Source organism: Dasypus novemcinctus, chromosome 4 (assembly GCF_030445035.2).
Source record: "Dasypus novemcinctus isolate mDasNov1 chromosome 4, mDasNov1.1.hap2, whole genome shotgun sequence".
Classification (NCBI taxonomy): Eukaryota; Metazoa; Chordata; class Mammalia; order Cingulata; family Dasypodidae; genus Dasypus; species Dasypus novemcinctus.
The window spans coordinates 59,390,494-59,401,044 of record NC_080676.1 but is presented as its reverse complement, the minus strand read 5'-3'; the positions used below and the strand labels follow the sequence as shown (position 1 = coordinate 59,401,044).

The 10,551-nt window shown below is 43.1% G+C and overlaps 1 long non-coding RNA gene across 1 annotated transcript; it reads right to left on the bottom strand.

The window, feature by feature from the left end:
- Nucleotides 1-458: 458 nt before the first annotated feature.
- LOC131278222 (uncharacterized) lies at nt 459-2,277 on the bottom strand. The gene is made up of 3 exons (XR_009185503.1): nt 1,756-2,277; nt 1,373-1,529; nt 459-1,014 (listed from the first exon to the last, which is right to left on the bottom strand). It is a non-coding gene; the product is annotated as an uncharacterized lncRNA (long non-coding RNA).
- Between the last annotated feature and the right edge of the window lie 8,274 nt (nt 2,278-10,551).

Below are 10,551 nucleotides of genomic sequence, written 5' to 3'. Positions count from 1 at the left end.
GTGGCAGGGCACTCCTTGCGCGCATCAGCACTGCGCATGGGCCAGCTCCACACGGGTCACGGAGGCCCAGGGTTCGAACCGCGGACCTCCCATGTGGTAGACGGACGCCCTAACCACTGGCCAAGTCCGCTTCCCAAAGGTGGCGTTCTTGACCGTCACCTCCAGTGGGTCTCAGCACCGCCCGGCAGCCCGCCTGCAGCCCCTGACCTGGGGGCCTCCACCCCTGGCTGCACAGCAGCATGTCCAGGGAGCTGCTGACTGACGCCAGGCCCAGGCTGAGCACGGGCCCAAGCAGCAGAGAGGGCTCCAGGGGCTGGTGACGCAGGGACAGGCACGAGGAGCCAGGCACGAGGAGCCAGGCACTCTTCCTTAAACTCCGCTTTACCCTCCCCCCATCACCGAGGAGGGCCAAACTGACCAACGTGGCGGGAGCAGGGTTTTCTCAGGTCTTTCTGGAGCATCAGGGCAGAAACAGAGGGAAACTGAGTTTGTGAAAGGACCCAAGACTCACAGAGGATCACAAATCAGGCCGTGGAAGTCCTGGGACGCAGTCTCGGGCATCTCCTCGTAACTGTCATGCTAGAGCAGAGTTCTTAAGCAGGGGGACTGTGGAAAGAGCTCAGGGGGCCCACGAACTTGAATTGAAAATTCAAAAAAGCATTCTTGTGGGGACATGTTGGTGTGGGTGTGATATATTTATTAAATAGTACACAGTATAGTGAGGACTTAGGAAGGGGCCTGTGGTTTTCACCTGACTGGAAAAAGGGGTTCATGGAATAAAAAGAACCCCTGTGCTAGAGGCTCCGGGCTTGGAGGCCAGGGCTCGGGGCAGACGCTGCTCTGACCAGCTGTAGGTCTTTAAGACAGTTAAGCATTCGGATCCCGTTTCTTCATTTATAAAATGAGGATGGTATCCACTTCTCAAAATTGTTTTGAAGGGGAGCAGATGTGGCTTAAACAGCTGAGCGCCTGCTTCCCACATGGGAAGGTCCTGGGTTCTGTTCCCGGTGCCTCCTAAAATAAAACAAGCAACAAGCAAACAAATAAGAACTCAAGCTCAGGGGAGCCAATGTGGCTTGGTGGCTGGGGGCCAGCTTCCTAAGTCTGAGGTCCAGGTCCAGGGTTCAGTCCCCAGTACCTCAAAAAAAGAAAAAACTGGTCTGAAGCTTGCATTCAAACCATCTCTAGGAGGGTGCTTTGAACACTAAATATACCAATACAATATAGTATATTCTTTTTCTAAACTTTTAAATTTTTTAAATTGTTTGAAACAAGGAATAGACGTTATATAGTACAAAATTCAAAAATTAAGCATCTGTCCCTCCCCTGTCCCCTGCAACCATTTCCCCTCCCAGGAGGCAACTGCTGTTACCAGGTCCTTGTGTTGTAGCAGGAGCTCTGCTGGGCCAGATGGATCCCCTGTGCAGACCACAGGGCCTCCCGAAATGTGCCAGATTTCAGGCTCTTGGAATGTTTATGGAGCATTTATTATGTGTCAGGCTCTTTCACACATATTCTCTCTTTCAATCCTGAAACAAAAACAAAACAAAACGCTGTAAGACCCCTGTTTTAAAGAGGTGAAGCCATTTGGCAGCTAAGGACCCAGCAAATCCAGGTCTGTAACTCCTCTACCTGAACCACGGCCCCAAGGCCTCCCCAGAGAAACCCGCCACCACCAGCGAAGTGCTGACGTGCTGGGCCAGTCACCATTTGGCTGGGGTTTGCGAGTTCTTCACCACCCCTGGGTTGTCTTACCTCTCTGCGTGAATGGTGCATGTGTGAGCAAGCACCCGGTGTGCGCCTTTGCTCTTAGGGGAGCTCCGGGAGGCAGGTAGCCTGTGTCGACCTCCTGCCGGCCCTGGGCGCCCAGCTCATGCTCCAGTGGCCTCACAAGGGAGCCCGGGCTTCTCAGCGCAACTCCTTCAGGGTGGGTGGGAGTAACCAGCCCCCCACACGTCCTGTTCTCCCTGGACTTTCCTCCTCTGCCCCAGTGAAGGTGCAGACAAGCGAGGCCATGGGGCCCCAAATATTGGTGCTGCCCCAAAGCCAAACTCACATCCAGTGTCTGGCTGCACCACGCAGTGCCCACTGGAACCCCAGAAAGACACCACAGCTCCTGATGCCGGAACCCGCCTCCGCCTTCTGCCCCCAGGGGCTCCCGGGACCCGCCGCTGCTCCTTTGAGGAAAGGATGTTGTGCTCCTGGAATAAGGCTGGGAGCTGGGGAGGAAGTGCCCATCTAAACAGGTGGAGCCTGTTAGAAATCAGCCTCTCCCTTCTGAGACGGTCAAGGACGATGCCCAGCGTTGAGGCTCGAATGACCATGGCCGGAAAGGACTAAGGAAGGGAGGGAGAGCTGGGCGGGGGAGGCAGGGGGGGCAGCGGCGAGGAGGAAGGAAAGGAAGGCGAGTGGCAGCCCGACACCTGGTGGGAGGGCTTTGAAATAGAGAATGAGCAAGTGACAGAGGAGGGAAATTACAATAGTCTTCCTGGGGTGTGTCTCTACTTCTTGAAGGGTCACCAATCAGTCAATCAATCAGTCAAGATCATAGAGCCCATCCTCCGCTCTCAGCTTTCAAGAAAGGCTAAATTTAAAATAATTATTTTTTTTTTTACCATACTAGCTAACTTTCTTTCTTCTTTTATTTTTTTGGAATTATCTGCCTCAGTGGAATCCCCACTCCAAACAAAGAATGACAGAAGATATTAATGATGTTTTATGAGCCATGTTGTTGGGGCTGATTTTCTGCTTTTAAAAGGAATGCAGCTTTATTTCACTTCTCCAAGCTGGGGTCTGAAAGGTACAACAGGGATATTAACAACATATACATACCCTGTAGGTTTGCTGCAAGGATTAAATGAGACAAACTATGTAAAGTTGCTGAGCACAGTGTTCCATGCACAGTACATACTCAGTAAATGTTAACTTTTTTTTTCGTAACAGCAAATTACTTCCAAGTCTGAGGTCCAATTTCTCAGATTGCAGTTTGGTCCCTTTCTGCATCTTGGTTTTAATGGCCAATTGTTCAAAAACTAAATTTTCACTTACTGGAGCATTTATCATAGAATCCCTTTAAGAGCAAACACTCGTAAAGTTGGAAAAAAAAAAGGGATTGATAAAATTTCTATTTCTGTTCAGCTGTTTTCAGACTATCTTTCTTCATCAGGTAAGGAACAAAACAAGATAAACTATGAAATTCTCTCTAATGCAAAATTCTGCAGCTCTTTTGCGCTCTTGAGGAATCTGTCAAGTATCTTCAGGTCTCAAACCTCAGCAAAAGCAGCTTGAAATTTTGTAGACGATAATTTTCAAACTGAGACAGCTGAGCCAAACGTTTAACATCTAATGATGAATGTCTTGTTAATAATGAGGTCATTTGTATGCAGTGCATAATTCAAAGAGTAGATAGGATCTTTTCTGCCTAATTTAGCAAACTTTAAAAAATAGAAAAAAATCAATGCTGTGGAATCAATCCATTAAAAAATCCACTTAAAAAACCCTTTAAGATGATCAGAGTCTTATCTCTGCATTATTTGCAGAGTCCCCAAACTATACTGTAAATCTTTAACAATATGAAAGCGATTAAGTAATATTTGGTTCATCCAAACATTGAAGTACTAAGCAATCTTTAAATGGTAGCAGAGGGAAGTGGATTTGGCTCAACAGAGCATTGCCTACCACATGGGAGGTCCAAGGTTCAAACCCAGGGCCTCCTGACCCGTGTGATGAGCTGGCCCACGCACAACGCTGATGTGCGCAAGGAGTGTCCAGCCACAGAGGGATGTCCCCCGCATAGGGGAGCCCCATGCTCAAGGAGTGTGCCCCATAAGTAGAGCCACCCAGCGCAAAAGAAGTGCAGCCTGCCCAGAGTGGCACTGCACACACGGAGAGCTGACGCAGTAAGATGACTCAACAAAAAGAGACAGATTCTGGGTGCCGCTGACAAGAATACAAGCGGACACAGAACACACAGCAAATGGACACAGAGAGCAGACAACCAGGGGGGCCAGAAGGGGAGAGAAATAAATAAAAAATAAATCTTTATAAATAAATAAATGGATGCAGAATAAGATAGCGGTTAAGGTCACCTTCTTTGGGGTTAGACTGCCTAGTTCAAATCCAGGTTCCACTACTTATAAGCTGTATGTATGACTTAGACAACTCAATTTCTCTATGCCTCAGTTTCCTCACTTGTAAAATGGGAAGTAAACAAGTATGAACTTCAAGAGTTGTCGCAGATTAAATATAAAGTTATTAGAACAGTTGCTGAAATGTAAATATTTAGTATATTTTGGCTAATATGAGGAGAGTTTAATGAAATAGAATGGCAGAGGCTGCCAACTCATCAAATCTTTTTTGCCTTCTTCTTGGGTTCCTAGCTAGAAATACAACTCCCAGCCTCCCTTTCAATTAGGTATAGCCACATAATAAAGATGACTGAGTCCCAGATAGAGTCTTTTTTCCAGGACATCATACATGTGAGGCAAGCACTCAACCACTGAGTTGCACCCACTCCCCCACAAAGGGATTCTTTTGTGCGTGCGTGCGTGTGTGTGTGTGTGTGTGTGTGTGTGTGTGGTACTGGGGCCGAAATTAGGTGGGAAACCTGAGCTCAATCACTGAGCCACATCAGCTACCCTGAGTTGGTTTCTTCACTTGTTTGTTTGTTGTTAGTTTTTGGTTTTTAGGAGGCACCAGAGACCAAACCTGGGACCTCCCATGTGGGAAGCAGGCACTCAACTGCTTGAGCCACATCCCCTCCCCAAGATAGATTCTTAAATCACCACTTGGAGAACTGTCTGTTGATCATTCACTTTGGACTTCATGTGATTGAGAAATATTTTTTGAGTTGACAGTGGGCTGTTGGGATTTATCAATTACAGCTGAAAACATTAAACATGCACAAAGGAGTTTTCCCCTTACATTAACTGAAAGATATATAGTATATATAAATGATAGGCCAGAGACTGTGTGTTTTACCCCTAGTAGTTGTTCTTACCTGCTTTGTTTTATACCTGAAGAAAATCTATGTACAAAGGAATGCAAAGATCCTAAGTGTACAACACAAAAGGTTTTGATGAATGTTTGCACCTATATAATGCACACACTATTTGTGGCAGTTTGATATTATTTATGAATTCCAAAAAGAGAGCTTATGTTTGTAAACTGGTCTACTTCTTTGGATGTAATAACCCTTTGATTGTATTAGATTCAGCTGAGACACTTGATTAAATTACGTTAAGATTAGGGCTTTGATTCAACCACATCATTAGAGTGTGACTCAACATTGAGTCCCTGGCCCCTCAGTGGGCAATAAAACAGACTCTCACAACACACACAGAAGAAGAAAGAGGAAGAGAGAGAGCTCATTAGACAAGGCAGAGGGCCCAAGAAGAGAGATGAGCCTGATAGTCCACAGCTGACCTTGTGAAGAGACCAGAGAAGATAAGCCCATAAAGAAACGAGCCCTGGGGGGGAGACGAACCTTATGCCAGCCTACAGCTGAGAGGACGAAGGCAGGCTGAACCCTTGCAGACATCACCTGCCATCTTGCTTCAACACGTGGCAACAGACTTTGGGCGAGGAAATACCTCTTATGGTACTTTGAGTTAGACTCTTCAGGACCTTGTGACTGTAAGGTTCTACCCCAAATAAATACTCTTTATAAAAGCCAATGGTTTGCTGGTACTTTGTACCCCTTTGGGTGAATAATACAATCTTCCAAATGTGGACTATCTCCATCACCTCAGAAAATTCTCTTGTGCCCAACCCTCGTAAGTAACCACCATTCCAATTTCTATCACTGTAAATTAGTTTTGCCTATTTCTGAATGTCATATGAATGGAACCATGAATTCATACTTATTTGCGTCTGCTTTCTGTCACTCAACATGTTTTTGGGACTCATGCATACTGTTGCATAGATAAGTAATTCCAGTTTTTAAATTGCTAAGTAGTATTCACACTGTATAAATATCCCACAATTTGTTGATACATTGTCCTATTAATGGACATTTTGGTCATTTCTAGTTTTGACTTATTGTGATTAAAAGTGCTGTGAACACAGGTGCAGGGAATGTGCCACGATGATGGAAGAGGTTGTGAAGGAGTGGGGTGAGGGGTGGGAGGGTATATGGGGACCTCATATTTTTTTAATGTAACATTAAAAGAAAATAAAGAAGAAAAAATAAAGAGGAAAGGGGGGGGGAAGAAAAACAAAACGAAATGTATTCACCAGGTATAGTGAATGTGCCACGATGATGGAAGAGGTTGCTGATGTGGGAGGAGTGGGGTAGGGGTTGGGGGGTATATAGAGACCTCATTTTTTTAATATAACATTTAAAAGAAAATAAAGGGACAAAAGTGCTGTGAACATTCACGTTCATATCTTCCTGAGGTTTTAAAATTTCATTTATCTTGGGTAAATACGTAGAAGAATTCCTGAGTATACTAGTTTTCTATTGCTGTTGTAGCAAATTACCACAAACACTTCTGTAGACCAGAAGTCTGACCCAGGTCTCACTGGGCTAAAATCAAGGGCTGTATTCCTTTCTAGAGGTTCTAGGGGCAAATCCGTTTCCTTGCCTTTTCCAGCTCCTGGAGGCCATACACATGCCTTGGCTTGTAGACCCCTCCATCTTCAAAGCCTTCACCAGCAGGTCAAGGCCTTCTCATTGCATCTCTCTGACTTACTCCTCTGCCCTTCTCTTTCATTTTTAAGGACACTTGTGATAACATCGAGCCGGCCCAAATAATCTGGGATAATTTCACAGATCTTTGGCCTAATTACATCTGCAAAGTCCCTTTGCCAGGTAAGGTAACATAGTTACATGTTCTAGGTATTAGGATGTGGACATCTTTGGGTGGCTACTATTTCACCTACCACCTTGCAGCATAGTTAGGTATGTTTATCCTTATATAAAAAACTGCAAAAAATTTTTCCTAAGTGGTTGTTTCGTTTTACACAGCCACCAGCAATGCATGAGAGTTCTAGTTGCCCTACATCCCTGTTAGCATTTAGAATTTTCAGTCTTTTTCATTTTAGCCTTACTGATGTTTGTGAAGTGATATCTAATTGTGGTTTGAATTTGCATTTCTCTGATGACTAAAAATGTTGAGCACTTTCTAATTGCTTATTGGCCATTTGCATATTTCTTTTGTAAAGTTTCTCTTCATTTTTACTTAGGTTGTCTTTTATTATTGATTGATAGTTTTTTTTAATATGATGGACACAAGTTCTTTGTCATATGTGTACTGAAAATAACTTCCCAGTTTGAGTCTTGATTTTTCATTTTCTTAATGGTGTCTTTTGATGAATGCAGCAGTTTGCTTAATGGTGTCTTTTGATGAATTCCAAAAAGAAATATTGGATTATGCTTATAATCTGATCTGTACCTGGGCATGATTGAGTATGATTAGGGCGTTGAGTCCCCACCCCTTGGTGGGTGGGGATTCACAGATAAAAGGCATGAGTTGAGGGCTTTTAATGTTGGAGTTTTGATTTTGGAGTTTGATGCTGAAGAATTAAACTGGAGCCCTGGGAAGTTAGCACACAGAGGAAAGAGAAACCAGTCCCAGGAAGTAAGGAACGTTGAAGCCAGAGTAAAGCAAGCCCCAGGAAGTAGGAACCCAGGAAGCCTGAACCCTCACAGACGTCGGCAGCCATCTTGCTCCAAATAGACTTTGGTGAGGGAAGTAACTTATGCCTTATGGCCTGGTATCTGTAAGCTCCTACCCCAAATAAATACCCTTTATAAAAACCAACCAGTTTCTGGTATTTTGCATCAGCAACCCCTTTGGCTAATACAAGGAGTATATGGTTTTTAATTTCGATGAAATCAAATTTATTTTTTCTTTTATGGTTTTTGCTTTGTGTGTCCCAAGAGATCTTTACCTATTCTAGTGTCACTTTGGCAAATTATAATCTCCAGATATGTTTACAAAAATATTTCTCACCTACATGCTCTTCCACAATGTGATCTTGCTGCTCTTTCCTTTTCTTTAAATGTTTGATAGAATTTACTCATGAAACTATCTCTTTTAGCTTTCTAGGCTGTTTGTGCAAGTATCATGAAATGGGTTGGCTTAAACAATGGGAACTTATTAGTTTTCATTTTCCTTTTCATTAAAAATATCTTATTGAAGTATATCATTCATATATGAACTATACATAAACAAAAAGTGTATTAGCTTTTGGTTTTGAGGCTAATAGATTAAATTTAAAAACATGTTTTTTCCTGGGGTACATATAGCTTCAAACCACTATACTACCTCAGCCTGTATTCTCTTTGTGGGACATTTTTAAAATTTATTATTACAAACTCAATTCATTTAATAGTTATAGGGATACTTAACATTTCTATTCTTGAGTCAGTTTTAATAAGTTGTGTTTTTCAAGGAATTTGTTCATCAAAGTTGTTGGATTTATTGGTACATGATTGCTCATAATCTTATATATATATATATATATATATATATATATATATTTTTTTTTTTTTAATTTTAAGGTCTAAGGATCAATACTGACTTTATCTCTTTTGTTCCTGATACAGGTAATTTGTATTTTCCTATCTTCTTGATCAGTCTTCTATGACTGTTCATTTTCTCCATGGGGAAAGCAGATTTGACCCAATGGATAGGGCATCTGCCTACCACATGGAGGTCCAAGGTTCAAACCCAGGTGTTCCTGACCTGTGTGATAAGCTGGCCCACGCGCAGTGCTGATGCGCGCAAGGAGTGCCATGCTGCGCAGGGGTGTCCCCCCTATAAGGGAACCCCACGCGCAAGGTGTGCACCCCATATGGAGAGCCGCCCAGCCCAAAGAAAATGCAGCCTGCCCAGGCACGGCGCACACACAGAGAGATGACACAGCAAGATGACGCAACAAACGGCGACACAGATTCCGGGTGCCGCTGACAAGAATACAAGCAAACACAGAAGAACACACAGCAAACAGACACAGAGAGCAGACAATGGGGGGGGGCAGGGAAGGGGAGAGAAATAAATTAAAAATATGTAAAAAAGATAATAGGTTAAAAATTTTTTTCTATGGTTTTACTGTTGACTACTTCATTGTTCTTGGTCTTTATCTTTATTATTTCCTTCCTTCTACTTACTTTGAGTTTAATTTATTCATGTATCTCTTGCTTCTTGAGGTAGAAATTTAAGTCATTGATTTTAAACCCTTGTTTCTTTTCTGATACAAGCATTTAATCCTAGATACTTTCCTCTGAGTGCTACTTTACCTGCATCTTATAAAAAAAATTTTTTTAAGATGCAGGGTTTTTGTTTTGTTTTGTTTTTCCCCCTTCCTCCCCTCCCCCTTACCCCTGCCCTGCTGTTTTTTTGCTGTGTCCATTCACTGTGTGATCTTTTTTTTTTTAAAGATTTATTTTTTAAATTTCTCTCCCCTCCCCACCCCTGGTTGTCTGCTCTCTGTGTCCTTCCCTGTGTGTTCTTCTGTGACCGCTTCTATCCTTATCAGTGGCACCAGGAATCAGTGTTTCTTTTTGTTGCATCATCTTGCAATGTCAGCTCTCCATGTGTGCAGCGCCATTCTTGGGTAGGCTGCACTTTCTTTCGCACTGGGCAGCTCTCCTCACAGGGTGCACTCCCTGCGTGCGGGGCTCCCCTACGTGGGGGACACCCCTGCATGGCACAGTACTCCTTGTGTGCATCAGCACTGCACATGGGCCAGCTCCACATGGGTCAAGGAGGCCTGGGGTTAGAACCACGGACCTCCCATGTGGTAGGCAGACGCCCTAACCATTGGGCCAAGTCTGCTTCCCGACTGTGTGATATTCTGTGTCTATTTTTCTTTTTGTCTTCTCATTTTTCTGCTTTAGGAGTCACTGGGATTCGAACCTGGTATGGAGAGAGGTTCCCTGTCATTTGCACCACCTCGGTTCCTGGTTTCTGTTGCGCCTTGCCTTCACTCTCCCCTTCGTCTTTTGTTGCATCATCATCTTGCTGAGTGACTCACTTGCATGGGCATTGGCTCACTGCGTGGGCACTTGGTTCACTGTGTGGGCACTTGCAAGTTTTGATATTTTATATCTTCATTATCACTTAGCCTTAATTTCTAATTTTTCTTGCAATTTCTTCTGTGACCTATAATTATTTAGAAGTGCATTGCTTAATTTCCAAATATTTGGGGATATTCTAGCAATCTTATTATTGATTTCTAATTTAAGATTGTCAGAGAACATACTGTGTAAACTTTTAATCTTCTGAAATTTATTAAGAGTTATGTTATGCTCCAGCATGTGTTCTACTCTGCTGAACATTCTGTGGGCTCTTGAAAAGAATGTGTATCCTGCAGTTGTTGGGTATAGGACTTTATAAATGTCAATTAGATCATTTAGTTGATAATATTGTTCAAATCTATATGCTTGATAACTTTTTTGTCTAGTTATTCTATCAATTACTGAAATAAGGATATTAAAATCTCCAACTGTCATTGTGAATTTGTCTGTTTCTCCCTTTAGTTCTACTCATTTTTGCTCTATGTATTTTGAAGTTATGTTATTTAGTATAGACATATTTATGATGG